The following is a 19,660-nucleotide window of genomic DNA, read 5'->3' as shown; positions in this document are numbered from 1 at the left end:
ATGTGTGGACCAAGTAAGCATGTGTGGACTAAGCAGGCATGTATGAACTAAGCTGGAATATATGGACTAAGCAAGTATGTATGAACTAAGTAGGCGTGTGTGGACTAAGCAAGCATGTATGAACTAAGCTGGTTGTGTGGACTCACAGGTGTGTTGACTTAGCAGGCATCTGTAGGTTTGCTAGCTTGTAGGCTCTCAAACATCTGTAGTTGACAGATGTTGTTGCCGGACTGGACTGAATTTCGTGTCCTCTGCATTCCATATATAGACTCTGAGCTTTGTTGAGATGTCATTTCCTAGGAAACGAATTGCTTTATTGTTGCCTCGCCTAGCTTAAAATAATAATGGGCAATATCCTCGTCATGTTTTCATGCTATGATTCCTATTTGATTATGCTCTATCTTACCACTTCTTAGAACGCTTCTGTTAAAATAAGTTTACAATGAATGAATCGCAAATGCAAAGTAATGACTGACACATGTAGTAAAATGTTGGTACCTACTTATTGTAACATTATCAAAGCCGTTAGGTTGTCGACGATGTAAACATTTACGTCCATGTCTATATAGATAATCAGCAAACCACAATGTGGTACATGGCGGAGGGTACCTTGTACCGCTGCTAATCATTCCCTTTCCTGTTCCTCTCGCAAATGGAGCGAGGGAGAAACAGCTGTCTGTACATGCGGTCCTTGCAAGAAATGTAATTTGGTAGCGGTGGAATCGTTCTTCAGTCTTTCGGAATTGCCGGTTCACTAAACTTTATCAATAAGTTTCGCGAAAAGAAAGTTTTCTTTCCTCCATACTTTTCCATTTGAGTTCAAGTAGGATTTTCGTATTAATCTCATGTTGATCTAAGATACTGGTTACAAATCTAGCAGCATAACTCTGAATTTCTTCAATGTCTTTAACCTGGAGTGGAGTGGTTTCCAAACCCACTTGAGCGGCACTCAAGAACGGCTGTTACCAGTGTCCCATATGCAGACTTCTTTACAAACGAGCTACACTTTTCTGGGAATCTCCCAATAAACGAGTCGAACATCGGCTCCCTACAATTGATATGACGTGCACGTTTCATTAAATATCGCTTTGCAACGTTAATCCCAAATATTTTAGCGAAGCGACTGTGTCATGCAGATCACAGTTGATACTGTGTTCGAAATGACGTGATTACTTTCGCTTCTCATTAACCTACATTTTTCCACATTTAGTACTAACCGCCATTCATCACACTAAACTGAAATTCTGTGCAAATCATCCAATATCCTCCCACTGTCACTCAACGACGGCACTTCTCCGTACACTCGCAGTCGCTGTTTTGATGCGCATCGTATCAGATAGATGGTTTACGTAAACAGCGAAGAGGGTCGGTCGTATCACTCTTCCGTGGAGCACTGTGACGTTACCATTGTCTCTGGTGAATACTCGTCCTTCAGGACAACGTACTGGTTTCTATGACTTAAAAAGGTTGCCAGCAACTCACATGGTTCAAATGGCTCTGAGCACTATGGGACTCAATTGCTGTAGTCATAAGTCCCCTAGAACTTAGAACTACTTATACCTAACTAACCTAAGGACATCACACACACCCATGCCCGAGGCAGGATTCGAACCTGCGACCGTAGCAGTCACGCGGTTCCGGACTGCAGCGCCAGAACCTCACGGCCTTCGCGGCCGGCTGAGGACGATCCAGTTAAACAGTAGGCAAAAACACTAAGGCTCGATTCATATTGTTAATTATAACCAACTCGAGGAAACTATGCATCACGATGTTTTATACAAAAAGTAACGCACGCATGTAAGATGACGATAGAGCGGCTCCAGCTCGTGCGGATAATTTCGGTGCTGATGGAGTAAGGGTTTGCTAGTTGTTGATTTAGCTGTGCTAGATAGCCCAAGTACGGTCCGTAGCCAGAAAGCAAAGCGTCTGGAATGCTGAAACATATTACTACCGCCCACAAAAGCCTCATAAGGGACAATCTGGGAAATTAGATATAATACGCAGCTTTACCAACAGTCACTCTTTGGGTTCTCTGCCGGCTTTTTTTAAAGCCTGTGGAACAATTATACTTAATGAGCATTTGTTTGGGTAGTATGTTATACCACGCGGAAATCGATTACACCGGTTCCGACACTGTTTGCGATTCGTCAACCAAATTACTGGAACCGGATCCTTTATGCCGTAGCTTTAATGGAATGTTTTAAGACACTCCGCTAAAAAAAGGGCTGCTGACACTTGTAGTGTAGATGTTTAGCCGTGCTAGACAGGCCAAATATGGACCGTAGCCGGAAGCAAATAAGCTGTGCATACGCCTCGAGACGTGACCGCAACGAGAAAATCCGGGGAACTTAACAGCCAACAGCCCCCTGCTTCGCTTGCGTAGATCGTAAAGCCGGCACAGAATTTTTCATTTGTTTCATTTTATTGATTTTTTAGGATGTTCCCGACTTCCAACATCCTCTAATCTTTTCGTGCTAATTAAGGCCATAGAGGCATGGTCTTTTCCAAATTTTTAAAAGAAGTGAAACAATTTTTATTTCTAAACGAAAAACCAAATACCAATTTGAAAATTCAGCGCCTAAGCGATGAATATTTCTAAGGGATTATCACCACCAGAACGCCAAAGCCCTTGGACTCCAGGTACCAGAACCGCTTTTTAGTCAGAAATATATTCAGAATAGACCATGCCTCGATAGACTTAATCAGTACCAATTTTCAAAGATTTAGCTTTAAAAATGCTTTCACAATGAAATACTTTCACCCCTTAGGAGACGAATTTCCAATAACAGTGAAATGTGAACTTTTTTTATTTATAACAGAGAAGCCAAATTCAAATTTTTGTAGAATTAGCTTCTAAACTGGTTGCATAATGACATATTTCCATAAAAACTTTCATCTCCTATTTAACCTCCATAAGAGTTGATATCCATAAAGTAATTTTTTATTTCTAACCGATAATCGAAATTCAAATTTTTATATGTTTAGTTTGAAAAATGCTTTCATAATGAATTACTTCATAAAACAATTCATGCCATATTTCATTTCCTTAGGGGTTGAATTTCCAAACAACACTGAAACACTTATTTTTTTATTCGTAATTCAGAATTCAAGTATCAATTTTCATAGATGTAGCTTCAAATATACTTAAAGTAATTCTTTAGCAATGATTCATTTTCAATCACCAAACTGGCCACTATTACACCCCCATAGGGGCTAAATTTTCGAAAATGCTGAAACACGTCTTTCTTCACTTCTGACCAAGAAACCAGATACCAAATTTCAACAAACCTTTCATCCCCTATTACAGCCCCTTAGTGGTTGAATTTAGAAAAATCACTTCTCAAAGGACGCCTACAGTATAACAGCAACACACTCTGGAATTTTCAAGTTTCAGTCCTTAGCGATTTGTGCTGGGCGATGACGAGTGAGTCAGTCAGGCAATTGCCTTTTATTTATATAGAAGATATGTAGATTTGCCGACAGTTGCTCTTTAGGTTCGTCACTAACGGTTTATTTTTTAAACCTGTCGAATAGTTATATTTAACATGCATTTGTTTTTGTAGAGTGATCAATTACTTGGAAATCCATTACACAGGCTGCAAGACTATTTACGGTTCGTCAACAGATGGGCATTACCAGCACTACAATATTGAGGGAGAGGAGAAGGCTCAATAGATCACAAGAGAGTCATTAGATCACAGGGGGTCTAAGAGGGGGACCACTTGAACAAACCTGAAAAATTAGGATCGGAAACAACTTTTTGGAGCATTCTGACTGCCTCAGACCATATACTTCCATGGAACTTAACGAAAATATGTGCATGATTATTATATATTATATCCTAAACGAAATGGCAGTAATTCTGAGTTCTTTCCATATATAAAAGCTTCATGCAAATTTTGACTCAGTCGGTTAGTTTGATTATTAAAACCAGTTTAAAAAAGTGAAAATAATCCTCCAGAAAACTCTATATATTTCGTAGTTTAAAATACAGACCTTTTCTTTTAAAACATGGAGAATCCTGGAAAGTTATTACTTTATAAGAACACCCTTCAAGAATTCACAATACCTGGTTTTCTTTCACTGAGCAACGCGGCCGAAGCCACGACGGTTAAATTGCTAGTTTACTATAAAAATTTTGTACGGAAGAATCAAGCAAAAATAATATGTACAGAATATAATAGGCTGTAGCTATATTATATCACTTTAAAAAAAGTTGATGAAGTTCCTTTAAACTAGGTGTTCTACTACATTGTTGCGGCAAAACTGAACAAGTCTGAAAATATTTTGTAATAAAACTTTGCCATCATTTCTTTGCCGTTAAAAAAAAGACAAAACTGATGAAATGAGTCTAACTCTCTTCATAGAAATTTCTCTTCACGCATACACTCACTATAAGCTTATTATTATACCGACATCGGACTGTGGTTGTCGCATGGCGTTCGACTGTTAGCCCTACGGTTCTTGGCCAACCTTCCTACAAATTTACAGCAAAACCAAGCAGATTCGTGCTCATCTACTAGGCTCCATCATCGCTTGTGGTCGTACCAACGCAGTTCATTAAAACTTGGGGTATTGTTCTGTTAGTGAATAATGTAAGTGGATTTGATTTACTGGCACATCAGTAAATCCTCCAGACCGTTGAGTCTTGCTGCACAAGCGCTTTTAGTACATGTAATCAGTTAATCTTAGCTTGGATATATTCGTTCAACGGTGTCATTTCATTTGTCAACTGAGACACAAAAAATTGATATTGGAGGTCACGTCCCTCCCCTCTCCCCCGCCCCCACATCCTCCTGCTTGACGTCCATGTGTCAATCACCTTAATGGGTTCGGGTCCTTGCAAAGTTGCCGACTGAACAAAGACTGTTTATTTGCGGTGATGCACTAACAAATGTGGCTGGGTAAGGGTCCACCTTCGCAGAAGGTAGACAGTAGCGGCTGCTGTGTAAGAGGACAAGAGCACATGAACACCCTAACTTTAGACGCCTTGCGGATTCAGCGGTAAATTTATTTTGGATGTTGTTAAACTTAACATAAATGAGGTAATGTGAAATACATGGTACTTATATCTGCCGCGCTATTGCTCCTCTGCACTCGGAGAAACTTGGCAACAAGATCGGGAGTACGTCTTCAGTTATGCACGTTATAAGGAGCTTCTACGCATGCTGAGTTGGCGTGACATAGTTGCCTTGTGGGTCAAATAACGGGGATTTGATTAACAATGTGCTCGGTTTGTGTCGTGCATAGCTACGCCTTACCACTCAACTACAAGTTTACGTCTATGCCACTAGGTGGTAGCACACTCCTGCGGACTTCGATCTTCGTTCATTTGGCAGTTGGTATGAATTCCATTAGATAGTAGCTGACTCAGATATGTCAATTAACTTCTGATATCGAAAAATTATATTGGACGTCAATGTTACATTGCTATAACAATTATTAAAATTATTGGCAGTGGCTGCAGTTGAATAACGTTGTTCATGATCATAACTGTTGTACAGCAGTTGCTATTTCATTCTTTCAGGTTTATACTCACGAGCCACTACGGATGATAGACATTCTTCTCATACTGCTAATATAAATGCATTCCACGCAGTGGCACCAGGGGCGGATATCAAGGTTGTCATCTCACTAATGAAAACTCTCAAAATCTTTAAACCTGGATACATGTCAAGTATCGATTCAAATAAGGCAAATAAAGTTCTCAGAGTCATTAATCATCAAGTTGCAATATATAATAGTATTATAAATTATTACACATTAGTCTCTAGTATTACGCGCTAAATTAGGATATTTTATTATACTCTATGCATTAATATACAGTCTTTAGAAAACTATTTGCTAAAGCCAGCCACAAACACTAAAATCTTCTTTCTAACTTTTAACAGCCGCCAACTCTGATATCACATGTTCAAAATTAATATTTTGTGCTGTCTCGTGTTCGATACACGGCATGATTAATTTAGCCTTGTGTGGCTCATTGTTGATCGTAAGAATTTTTTAATTAATTATAACTTACTAAAGCTCCTCTCACATGAAACAACTGATACGCAAACCGTCATAAACAACTTTAGAACGAGCATGAGGTTTGGAAAAGAGTCCTTAAAAACCGGTTCCACGATAAACTTCAGAAAGTCAATACGTAGCCAACCAGAAACTATAACATTTGCCGCTTTTATATGTTTTCTCAGCCTTGGTAGTTCAGCGAGGAGTTCTTCTGACACTTCATCAAAAAACCAGTGAAGTTTGAAAAAGCTAATTTCAACTCTTCATTGTTGGCCAAAAGCAAAGTATGTGGCTGCACAACCTCAAACAGTAGGGCGACATGTTAAATGCACTTTGATCTAGTTCGGAGTGCAATACTGAATCGGTCAAGACATTCCAACACACCCTGTTGATGCACTAATCGCAGTGTGATTCCTGTGTCGGTGGCCAGTTTACAGCCATTCATTTTCTATGACAAATCATCTTTCTACTGGACTGTTGTATTCCTTCGATTTTTTGTACTGCCTCTTCTACAATATGACTTCGTTTTTGTTCGGTTTAAAGACGAAGTGCTTCTCTCTACTTTTGTAACCGATCAGGACTTTGGAATGCAACCTGAGCGCAGTTTACATCTCTCAGTATGTCATTCCAAAAGTAAATATAGCACAGAAATGTGAAATTACATAAAGCAGACGTAAGATTTTGTGCAGCACCTCTGTTGTCCAAATTTTCTTTTTGGCCTCATAATTCGTGAATTACAGCGACAACCTCGTCAAAATGTTTTGCCAGTGCTGTTATTGCAGCATAAAGAGAATTCCAACGCATTTCTGAGTCTTTTAACAAATGGTTTGCTATATTTAATAAGAATATCCCAGCGGTTAAGGGAAGCAGAGAAAAAGTGTAAAAATGATTCCTACTTTTTCGAAAAAGTTACACAAGATGTATTTTGTGCAAAGGATCAATACATCCACCAAACACGGCCTTAATAACAGCTTGTACTCCTCCATACACGCTCTGATAACAGCTGCATTCTCATAACCTTGGGAACGGCACACCATACCGTCTAAAACCGTCGTTTTCAGGCTTCTTAAGAATTTCGTCTCTTAGATCAGCGGCGTGTTTTCCTTTCAGGAGAAAAACTCCAAGGAATACTTCTTTTCCTTCCACATTTTATTATTAAATTTTCACGAAACGAATCACTTCAGATCAATATGTGAAGTGTCATCTGTGCTATCAAACACAATACCAGAACATTTACTAAAACTAAATTCTCTCCGAACAGGCCATGAAGGTCCAACGGTACCGACCGGCCTCCGTGTCATCTTCAGCGCACAGGCGTCACTGGATGCGGATATGGAAGGACATGTGGTCAGCACACCCATCCCCCGGCCGTATGTCAGTTTCCGAGACCGGAGCCGCTACCTCTCAATCAAGTAGCTCGTCAGTTTGCCTCACGAGGGCCGAGCGCACCCCGCTTGCCAACAGCGCTAGGCAGACCGGATGGTCACCCATCCAAGTGCTAGCCCAGCCCGAAAGCGCTTAACTTCGGTGATCTGAGGGGAACCGGTGTTACCACTCCGGCAAAGCCATTGGCTACCAAAACATTTAGACGATTTAATTTCGCTGATAAGCTTAAATTTTACGTGGTTCGCTAAAACATATATAAATTCATTCTGTACTTCTGGCGACAAATATGACAGTTTTTGAAATTTATCATGTTCCAAGTTCAAGTTGTATTCTTTCAACACTACATCACACGTTGACAGTAGATTCTCTGGTTCTAAGAAATTGCTTTTACTTGTAGAACGTTGTCCTTCATCAAGTCCACGAAATGCTAGGTTTTGCTTAGCCAGAAACACAGTTCTATACAGTAACCTTGGTAAAAGATGATTCCACTTGAGTTGTTCAGTGTCCATTAATTGCAACACTACGTCATCCGTCGCTTTATGCAATTTCAGTCTCATTTCCAAAGTTTTCCAATTTTCAAGATTTTCCAGGTTTACGTTTGCAGTTTCGTGGTCGGCCACTTTAGGATTCAGTTTCCACCACTTCTGAAATCGATTCACAGATGTGGCTCTTTCATTAGTGCTACTGGTGACTACAAACAAACGACATCAGAGGCATCCCAGGCTGCAGAATTTTTTCACCAGTAGGTATCACCTTATAAAAACATTCCTTTGAAAGATACCGCACAACACCTTTCGTTTTCGATCGGTGCCTAGATACAGGGCCAAATGGCTTTACCGCAAATCACGTTTTGTTTTTGATCTGTGCTTAGGTAAAGTGCCAAATGGCCCTTCTCTGTTTGGAAAAGTTTGCTTCCTTTTTTTATGATCGCAATACGAAATTATCAGGAATAGGTACGCTCCACTGAGAAACATCTCTCAAATCCTGCAGTGATTTATTTGTATTATTACAGACTTTGATAGGAGTAGCATTACCAGTATTATCACAGTCATTTTCAGTATTTATTCTAATTCGTCGCCTTGATGGGTTATCATCATATCTGTATTATCGCTGTTTCCTTCTGAAGACGAGCTGATGTTATTATCCCTACATCACCGTGAGAATCAGTTTCTTTTGATGCACTTTGGCTATCATCAGTTTTTGAATATGGGGCCAGACATTGTATGAAGTGGATCAGTTTTAACTTGTTTTGTTTTTCTCTGCTGAAATCCACTTCATCTTTTGGATGTATGAACTCCTCGAGGCATACATACTAGATCTTTGACACACCTACCTAAAAAAAGTATTCTCAATTTGTGGAAAAAAAAAACATGCTGAACGGCAGAGACAAAGAGATACTATTTAATATTTTCAATAGTTTCAAGGTTAATCTCATCTGCACATTTATTTCATCATCCCCTCTCAGATGTGTGTGTGTGTGTGAAATGTTATGGGTCTAAACTGCTAAGGTCATCAGTCCCTAAGCTTACACACTGCTTAAACTAAATTAGCCTAAGGATAAACACACACACACACACACACACACACACACGCATGCCCGAGGGATGACTCGAACCTCCGCCGGGATCAGCCGCACAGTCCCCCCTCTCAGAAACGTATAAACGAGGTTCTATGTATACGGTTCGACTATCCACATAAACTACTTTTCCGAACACCCATTTTTCCCAATTATTTCGAATAATCGATGCTGTACTTAGTCCAGCAGAATGGTGGCTCTCCTAACAGCTTATTTCCACAGAACAAAATGAAATATTCCTTACTATGCATGTTTGCAAAGCGTAACACTGTATAATAAAAATAATATGGTAACATTACGACCAGTTTAAAGTTACATGAGATGATATATGACATGTTTGTGCTTGGGTAGCATAAGCTGCATACATAAACCTTAACAGAAGTGGTACCAGCAACACGAACGAGCTGACCACGCTATGATTAATTGGCAAGTAATTTTTACCACTTCGGTTATGATTTATGTATGTGACACGCTGCCCACGCACAGATACGTTAGAAATATTTCTGATGCAACTTTTGAAAATATATAGCTTATGCTACCCGAAACCAGAAAAAAATCTTTTCAAACGCTGTATTCTTCAGCCTGAATTATGTCACAGTACCTGAAGCGACGGCAATCATGGAAACAGCATTGATATCCACTTAACTTGGTTTTAGTTTCTTGCAAGATATTTTTACTGCTGTTTTATAACACGCTGTTCAAATAACAATGATTCACTTGTGAATGATGTGAGTGAAGCAAAAGTTTCATGGTTGCTGCTGAAACATGAATAATGGCCATATTCTCGGTGGCGTCCCTAGCGGCTAGGATAAGAAATTAACGTTGCGGGAGGAGAGAACGTCAGGAGAAGTGTTCTTCATGGAGTGGTGCTACCTCGTGGAGCATTTGGAACGGTTTCTAGTCGACTACGCCACCCAGCGAAGTCACTCAGAGCTATCACGTGCTAAGACAGGCCTGTACTCGACCCTGTTTCAAGTTAAAGGGGCCGCGTTGTACGCCAGAGAGATGCCGTGTGAATGTAATCCATTTCTTCCTTAAAATGTGCCAACAGGGTTTCTCCAGGTCGACTCACTTTTCGAATTTTTTTGTAAAATGTCGTCATGCAATATTCACAATTTTTGTTAAGAAAATTAATCATCGTTTGTCCTCTCTGGTTTCGCACTGAAAGTCCAAAATTTCCAATGAATGGATGGTCTTCTTTTCACTTCAGTCCTATCTTGGTATTAAAGTCGCAACTAACGAAGACAATGTGTAAATTTCCGATTTTGTTACTTTTATCCTGAAGTATCATAGAAGTTGCCCAGACTTGACGATATAAATCGCTTCTCATTTAAGCCTCATGTCACTGATTCCAAATATGCCCCATTTGATGTTCTGCTATTCGTCTTCCAAACAGCCGAAATGTTACTTCAACTCTATGCCGCGGCATAGACATTTTTGTTCAAGTTGTTACAATTTCTTTTGTGTTTATTTTCTTGTTTAATTTGATTAGCTGATTTTTGTCCTCAACCCCCGTCCCTCCCTCGGGATCCAAGGGGAAGAAGACTGGCAGGGCTATCCAGAAATCCATAAGAGTACGAGGTGTTGGAGAACTCTTCTGAACAGCACGTTACAAGGCATCCGAGATATCCTCAATAATGTTCATGTCTGTGGAGTATGGTGGCCGGCGGAAACGTTTAAACTCAGAAGAGTATTTCTGACGCCACTCTGTAGCAATTGTAGAACTGTGGGGTGTCGCATTTTCCTGCTAGAATTGCCCAAGTCCATCGGAATGCACAATGGACAATGGACAAGGATGTGTCACCTGTCAGTCTTATGTAGACTTATCAGGGGCTCCATACAACTCCAACTGCACATGCCGCACACCACTACAGAGCCTCCACCACTCTAAACAGTCCCCTGATGACATGCAGGGTATATGGATTCATGAGGTTGTCTCCATATCCGTACACGTCCATCCGCTCGATACAATTTGAAACGTGACTCGTCTCACCAGGCAACATGTTTACAGTCATCACCAGTCCAATGTTGGTGTTGACGGGCCCAGTACTATAAGAAGAAAAAGAGAGGAGAGAGAGAGCGGGAGATAATTATGCGTGCGTATGAGGCTTCCGAACCTGCTCTGATCTTATTGCCGAACCACTTCGCCTGCCATCGAAGTTACGCGTGATCCGAAGATCACCGAAGTGTTACGTCTGCCTTTTCGTTTAGCAGTTGTTTATTATTCTGCTGGTTGTCAATAATTGTGACTGGAATGATAGCACGCTGTTAAGAGATGGTGCAAGTGCTCTACCATCTGAGTTACCCAAGCACGACTCCCGCCCGTCCTCACAGCCTCACTTCTGCCAGTACACAGTTTTAATCTGCCAGGAAGTTTCAAATACGCTGTATAGTTTGTCTAATGTTAATAACAGAAGATTATCGTTTTGGCGCGCATCTTCCGAATGCAGCAGCCAATCGCAGAGAAGGACTACAATTCAGGAGGTCTTTCTCACGATATCCGTGCAGATCCGTACTCACACAACATTGCATCATCTTTCCACTGCTGCCTTCTCAACTGCTCTAAGAAGAGCTTCTTGTATCTGAATATAATGGCTGTAAAAGCCAGAAATATTACTCCAGTCGGGGCGTAAAGCTTTGTGTCTTGCGGTCATCAAGGGTACACGAGTGGTCATTCGGCTCCGAATGCCCATATCGATGAAGTTTCGTCGAATGGTTCGCACGCTGATACTTCTTGATGGTCCAGCATTGAAATCTGCAGCAATTTGGAGAAGGGTATCACTTCTGTCACGTTGAACAATTCTCTTCAGTTATCATTGGTCCCATTCTTCCAGATCTTTTTCCGGGCTTAGCGATGTCGGAGATTTGATATTTTACTGGATTCCTGATATTCACGGTACACTTGTGAAATGGTTGTACGAGAAAATCCCCACTTCATCGCTGTGTCCCACCGTTCGTGCGGCGACTATAACACCACGTTCAAACTCACTTAAATGTTGATAACCTGCCATAGTAGCAGCAGTAATCGCGCGAGACACTGGTTGTCTTATATAGGCTTGCCGATCGCAGCCCCGTATTCTACATGTTTACATATCTCTTTATTTGTAGACGCACGACTATTCCAGTTTCTTTGGCGCTTCAGTACATTACACCTCGATAATTCTCATATGAATATTATGATAGCCTAGAGGCATCGTTCGTATGAATGGTTCGTGTGGGACTAAATAACGTTCTGTGCCATCTGCAAAATGTTGCATAGAACATTAGCACCACTCATGGCTTGGTTCATTCTTTCTTATCCGTACTCCAAGATCGAAATGTCTTCAACACAGACTTTTTCATTTTTATTGATAAAACATTATAACTGATCAGTATTGTAATACAACGACAGCAAAAAATCACAAAACGAAGGAGTTGTGCAACATAAACAAAAGTTGGTAGGCATGTTTCGACATCTGAAAGTTGATGTCTATTCAAACGTCGCGCCAGTCGCAAATGAGTGGCGCCAGTAGGATGAGAATCAGATTAGCTTTAAATACACGCTGCAGCGGTCGTGAACGTGTTACTCTTGAGATTGGACGTCGTAATCTGATAAACAAGAATCACTGTAAGGCGAGAAGGACGCTATTACCAACACCTCAATGAGTTTGAATGTGGTTCTATAGCACAGCTACGAGAAGCTAGACGTTCCTTCTGCAATATTGCAGGAACGCTTGGCAGGAATCTAACCTCTCTACATGACAGCTGGCAGCTGTGGTCACAAGAACGTACAGTCGCAAGAAGACCGGGCTCTGGACAGCCACGTGGTACCAGCGAGAGGGAAGACCATCCTGCTCAGCGAATGGCTCTGTTGCATCGTAGTACACTTCCTGTTGGTAGTATAACTGAATCTTTGAAAGAAAGCTGTAGAAGTTTAGCAGCTGTGTGACCTGCGAGTTATATCGTGGATGGTACAGAATTATCTTCCTAAATTCACTTTATTTTCCACGTAATTTCCATGGAATAATTTTTATGATTTTCACCTAAGGTTATCAATTTATGGTTTTGAGTCCACGTTAGAACTGCAACTAATTTCGTTTCTGGAAGTGCGATTTACCTGTCCTAACCACCACTGGGACAACAAGTAAAAGACAAATACCACAGCTCTTTTCTAGATCTGGGGTAAGATGGTTGCTTGTGAAGTGTAGACTGCTTACGCTCAGGGTTCGGTCACACTGAAGGCCAGATTTTTAGTCATTCTGTTACTGAGCTACAAGCAGGCACATGGAAGAGCAATACAGAAATCTTTAGAAAATTTCTCCATCAGAATTTTTGTTGCTACATCCAGTGCCTCATAGTATAAGGGCAAAAAAACTTGTGGTGCCTCATCATTGAAAATGCCTCTTTTCACTTCTGTAGACACCATTTTTGCTTTTTGTCAATAAGCAGTTTTAATTTCGAAATGCCACACTTCCACATACTTGTGTATATGACAGACTATCTCAAAGCCCAAAGTCAGTCATGGCGACATAAGCACACTCTTTACTTACAGATACTTTATGTTTTATTAAATTATACTTTCATTGTAGGGGTATTACGGCAAGTTCTATTGCATTTCCATTAGTAGAGTGCATATTTAATGGCACTTTAATTAATTTATTGAACACATCAGAGACACATAAATAATTAACAATGTATTCTCTCACATTACCTAAAACAGTAGTTGACTGATTCCACATCTGTAGAAGCCTCCTAGTTCTGATTTAAAGACGTCATCAATCCAGATTTGGAGTGCATTTTCGCCGTAAAACAAATTTACTTGACTATTGTTCTATAAAGACTGAAAAAGGTAAACATTTGGTGGCTTAAGGTCAGAATAAAAAGGGAGTGAGGGATGACTTACCTTGCAACCTCCTGGATGGTTTTGCTTTTGAAATTTGCAGATTGTGTATCATGTAGTAGCGACACAGGACACAGCTTTGTGGGTAATTTTTGATGCGGTGTGGCTGAAAGGTGTCTCCGTTGTTGGCAACAAATACCATCTGTGATGGACACAACTCTGGGGAAGAGCTCGTAGGGTACAACAGCTTTCTTGAGCCACGAGATGAATAATATTATGTTCACACTGATCTTAGTTCAAGTGTACATCTTTTGTTAGGGATTAGATTTTAACTTCTCCTCAAGAGGTTAACATAATGGCATCATAACTTGCCGCCAATAACAATATTTCTTAGGAATGCTCAGTGAGGGAACACATGACATTCAAGCAAAAATGCTGTGTCAGTGCGGCCTTTTTTTTTTTTGCTAGGTTATGGCATAGAATAATCCTACAAGCGACTTATGAGCCTTGCCTATTGATTGGAAATGTTGCTTGATGGTCAAATGGCCCCAGTTCATGTTATATGTCAGTTGTTGAGATGTTCTCAATATGGAAAGTCATTCATTTCAGAACGAAGTTTCTTTAACAAGAAAAACCTTCCCGACGTATTTTGCGCAAAAGCACTCACTCCATACTTAATACAAAGGTTACGAGCTACCTCTGTTGCCTTCATCCCTTCTATTAAGACAAAGAGAACAATATGCCGCAAATGTTAGACCTATTCTCTTATGCGACTGTATTTTACAATGCTTAAATAACGTTCATAAGCTCGAAGTACGCAAACTTCAGTCCATAACTGCAGGATAATGATGTCTGGCTGATTTAACCAGTAGCCGCCGTAGGGGAGGAAATTCTCGATTGCGAATTGTTCTGATCGTGAAGCAGCCATGAGTTGTTTTGCGGATTTGTTTCTGAAGTTTTTGCCATTACTGGTGGGTTAGAAAGGAAACGAATTATCTTTGTAGTTTCATCAGATTGGTAACTTTAGCAGGCAGGCGAAATGCAGTTTAAAAAATAGAGGAAGGAGTGGACGCAAACACGCGACTATATGTACCCGTGGTCTAGGGAACGCCGGCACGGTAGCTCAGCGTGTTCGGTCAGAGGGTTTAGCTACCTTCTGTAATAAAAAAACTGAGTAAACGAATCAACGAACAACCTCATCATGTATCATAGCACGTCCGCAACGAACAAATTCAACTGCGCCCGGGTGCCCGGGTTCGATTCCTGGCGGGGTCAGGGATTTTCTCTGCCTCGTGATGGCTGGGTGTTGCGTGATGTCCTTAGGTTAGATAGGTTTAAGTAGTTCTAAGTTCTAGGGGACTGATGACCATCGATGTTAAGTCCCATAGTGCTCAGAGCCATTTGAACTTTCTTTTTTTTAAAAAAAAAAAAAAAAGCCGGCACGGTAGCTCAGCGTGTTCGGTCAGAGGGTTAGCTGCCCTCTGTAATAAAAAAAAAATGAGTTAATCGATCAACAACGAACTTAAACGGATGTCTTACGACGTCCGCCCCGAGCAGATGCAACGAACGAAAGCGAACAAGATGAGATTAAAAAAAAGGGGGTAGCGTCTTTGATTCATAATCAAAACGTCTTCGTTCCCGGGTTCGATCCCTGCCACTGCCTAAATTTTGATAAATTATCAGCACTGGCGGCCCAAGACTTCCGGCATAAGAAGTCAGCCTCATTCTGCCAACGAGCTTGTCAAAGAGGGCGGAGGAGCGGATAGAGGTTCAGGGTACTCTCTTGTCCTAGGGGTGGGAAATTGACCCTAAAGGCGGAAGAATCAGCAATGATCAACGACATGAGGATGCAGAAGGCAATGGAAACCACTGCATTAAAGACACAGAACGTGTATCCTCAGGATATGTGGCCTGTAGTTGAAGAATGATCTCTCCATTGGCAAAAGATTCCGGAATAGTTCCCCATTCGGATCTCCGCGAGGGGACTGCCAAGGGGGCAGTTACAATGAGAAAAAGGTTGAATGATCAACGAAAGGATAATGTTCTACGAGTCGGGGAGTGGAATGTCAGATGCTTGAACGTGGTAGGGAAACTAGAAAATCTGAAAAGGGAAATGCAAAGGCTGAATCTAGATATAGTAGGGGTCAGTGAAGTGAAGTGGAAGGAAGGCAAGGATTTCTGGCCAGATGAGTATCGGGTAATATCAACAGCAGCAGAAAATGGTATAACAGGTGTAGAATTCGTTATGAATAGGAATGTAGGGCAGATGTTGTGTTACTGTGAACAGTTCAGTGACCGGGTTGTTCTAATCAGAATCGACAGCAGACCATCACCGACAACGATAGTTCAGGTATACATGCCGACGTCGCAAGCTGAAGGTGAACAGATAGAGAAAGTGTATGAGGATATTGAAAGGGTAATGCAGTATGTAAAGGGGGACGAAAATCTAATAGCCATGGGCGACTGGAATGCAGTTGTAGGGGAAGGAGTAGAAGAAAAGGTTACAGGAGAATATGGGCTTGGGACAAGGAATGAAAGAGGAGAAAGTTTAATTGAGTTCTTAACAAGTTTCAGCTAGTAATAGCGAATACCCTGTTCAAGAATCACAAGAGGAGGAGGTATACTTGGAAAAGGCTGGGAGATACGAGAAGATTTCAATTAGATTACATCATGGTCACACAGAGATTCCGAAATCAGATACTGGATTGTAAGGCATACCCAGGAGCAGATATAGACTCAGATCACAATATAGTAGTGATGAAGAGTAGGCTCAAGTTCAAGACATTAGTCAGGAAGAATCAATACGCAAAGAAGTGGGATACGGAAGTTCTAAGGAATGACGAGATACGTTTGAAGTTCTCTAGCGCTATAGATACAGCGATAAGGAATAGCGCAGTAGGCAACACAGTTGAAGAGGAATGAACGTCTCTAAAAAGGGCCATCACAGAAGTTGGGAAGGAAAACATAGGTACAAAGAAGGTAGCTGCGAAGAAACCATGGGTAACAGAAGAAATACTTCAGCTGATTGATGAAAGGAGGAAGTACAAACAGGTTCCGGGAAAATCAGGAATACAGAAATACAAGTCGCTGAGGAATGAAATAAATAGGAAGTGCAGGGAAGCTAAGACGAAATGGCTGCAGGAAAAAATGTGAAGATATCGAAAAAGATATGACTGTCGGAAGGACAGACTCAGCATACAGGAAAGTAAAAACAACCTTTGGTGACATTAAAAGCAACGGTGGTAACATTAAGAGTGAAACGGGAATTCCACTGTTAAATGCAGAAGAGAGAGCAGATAGGTGGAAAGAATACATTGAAAGTCTCTATGAGGGTAAAGATTTGTCTGATGTGATAGAAGAAGAAACAGGAGTCGATTTAGAAGAGATAGGGGATCCAGTATTAGAATCGGAATTTAAAAGAGCTTTGGAGGACTTACGGTCAAATAAGGCAGAAGGGATAGATAACATTCCATCAGAATTTCTAAAAACATTAGGCAACAAAACGACTGTTCACGTTGGTGTGTAGAATATATGAGTCTGGCGACATACCATCTGACTTTCGGAAAAGCATCATCCACACAATTCCGAAGACGGCAAGAGCTGACAAGTGCGAGAATTATCGCACAATCAGCTTAACAGCTCATGCATAGAAGCTGCTTACAAGAATAATATACAGAAGAATGGAAAAGAAAATTGAGAATGCGCTAGGTGACGACCAGTTTGGCTTTAGGAAAAGTAAAGGCACGAGAGAGGCAATTCTGACGTTACGGCTAATAATGGAAGCAAGGCTAAAGAAAAATCAAGACACGTTCATAGGATTTGTCGACCTGGAAAAAGCGTTCGACAATATAAAATGGTGCAAGCTATTCAAGATTCTGAAAAAAGTAGGGGTAAGCTATAGGGAGAGACGGGTCATATACAATATGTACAACAACCAAGAAGGAATAATAAGAGTGGACGATCAAGAACGAAGTGCTCGTATTAAGAAGGGAGTAAGACAAGGCTGTAGCCTTTCGCCCCTACTCTTCAATCTGTACATCGAGGAAGCAATCATGGAAATAAAAGAAAGGTTCAGGAGTCGAATTAAAATACAAGGTGAAAGGATATCAATGATACGATTCGCTGATGACATATATCCTGAGTGAAAGTGAAGAAGAATTAAATGATCTGCTGAACGGAATGAACAGTCTACTGAGTACACAGTATGGTTTGAGGGTAAATCGGAGAAAGACGAAGGTAATGAGAAGTAGTAGAAATGAGAACAGCGAGAAACTTAACATCAGGATTGATGGTCACGAAGTCAATGAAGTTAAGAAATTCTGCTACCTAGGCAGTAAAATAACCAATGACGGACGGAGCAAGGAGGACATCAAAAGCAGACTCGCTATGGCAAAAAAGGCATTTCTGGCTAAGAGAAGTCTACTAATATCAAATACCGGCCTTAATTTGAGGAAGAAATTTCTGAGGATGTACGTCTGGAGTACAGCACTGTATGGTAGTGAAACATGGACTGTGGGAAAACCGGAACAGAAGAGAATCGAATCATTTGAGATGTGGTGCTATAGACGAATGTTGAAAATTAGGTGGACTTATAAGGTAAGGAATGAGGAGGTTCTACGCAGAATCCGAGAGGAAAGGAATATGTGGAAAACACTGATAAGGAGAAGGGACAGGATGATAGGACATCTGCTAAGACATGAGGGAATGACTTCCATGGTACTAGGGGGAGCTGTAGAGGGCAAAAACTGTAGAGGAAGACAGAGATTGGAATACGTCAAGCAAATAATTGAGGACGTAGATTGCAAGTGCTACTCTGAGATGAAGAGGTTAGCACAGGAAAGGAATTCGTGGCGGGCCGCATCAAACCAGTCAGTAGACTGATGACCAAAAAAAAAAGTCTACATTGGGCAACATTTACCAGTAGACCACGAGCTAATACAGCTCTACTAACAACCTGAGAAGAAAATGACGCTTCCTCATCATAAAGTGTTCCCAAAACGTGTGTGTGGTCGGATCCAGAATTTGAGGGCGGCCAGGTTTATTGGCCGCCTTAATGCCTGGCTAGACGTTACACAGATTGCTGGTACAGCTTGCGGACTTGTAACGGTCAGGCTCGTAAAAACTTTTATCCATTGTAGATGTGGAACAATGCGACTACGATGAATAAAGGCTTCTATTAATAACTCAACCAGTCGCCTTTTGTGTTTCTTCACTTTTTATTTACAATGGCCAGTTTCGAATGGCTGCGCGATTTATGGTACACGTTTTCTGAATGGGGATTATTGTAGCTAAGTATAAAAAAGGAAACAAGCAGGCACTGACTGTGGTGAGAATTATTTATATCGTGAGGCATTGCTTACAGTTATCACCATCCGACAGTTTGTTCCTGGTGCACACATTGCTCTGGAAAACATAACGTACGTTTTTCAGTAATGTTAAGTGTAATGTACGCTACGCATAGCAACTCCCACTGCTTTATGCACTGTAAATAAACCAAAGAGTGTGACTGAAGTTACATTCAAAGAATTTGGATCGGGGCAAATGCTCGTTATTGTATCGTGCTAGTCATACAGAGTGCGGCTTTGACGCGGGGGCAACTACTTCGTGCGCCGAGTTGTTTCAGAATACACATGCGTCGCAGTCTGCAGCGGCTGTGACTACCTCAAATGGTTCAAATGGCTCTGACAAGGGAACCTCCCCATCGCACCCCCCTCAGATTAAGTTATAAGTTGGCACAGTGGATAGGCCTTGAAAAACTAAACACACATCAATCGAGAAAACAGGAAGAAGTTGTGTGGAACTATGAAAAAAATAAGCAAAATATACAAACTGAATATCCAATTGGAAGATAGGCAACAACAATGACAATA

General features: G+C 41.0%; 1 long non-coding RNA gene and 1 pseudogene across 5 annotated transcripts in view; both read right to left on the bottom strand.

The window, feature by feature from the left end:
- Positions 1-19,660, bottom strand: part of LOC126335189 (uncharacterized) — a 201,188-nt gene that overhangs the window by 45,169 nt on the left and 136,359 nt on the right. The window lies entirely within an intron of this gene.
- LOC126337115 (5S ribosomal RNA) lies at positions 7,465-7,582 on the bottom strand (annotated as a pseudogene).

Source organism: Schistocerca gregaria, chromosome 2 (genome assembly GCF_023897955.1).
Source record: "Schistocerca gregaria isolate iqSchGreg1 chromosome 2, iqSchGreg1.2, whole genome shotgun sequence".
Lineage (NCBI taxonomy): Eukaryota > Metazoa > Arthropoda > Insecta > Orthoptera > Acrididae > Schistocerca > Schistocerca gregaria.
This window is presented reverse-complemented; position numbering and strand designations above follow the sequence as displayed.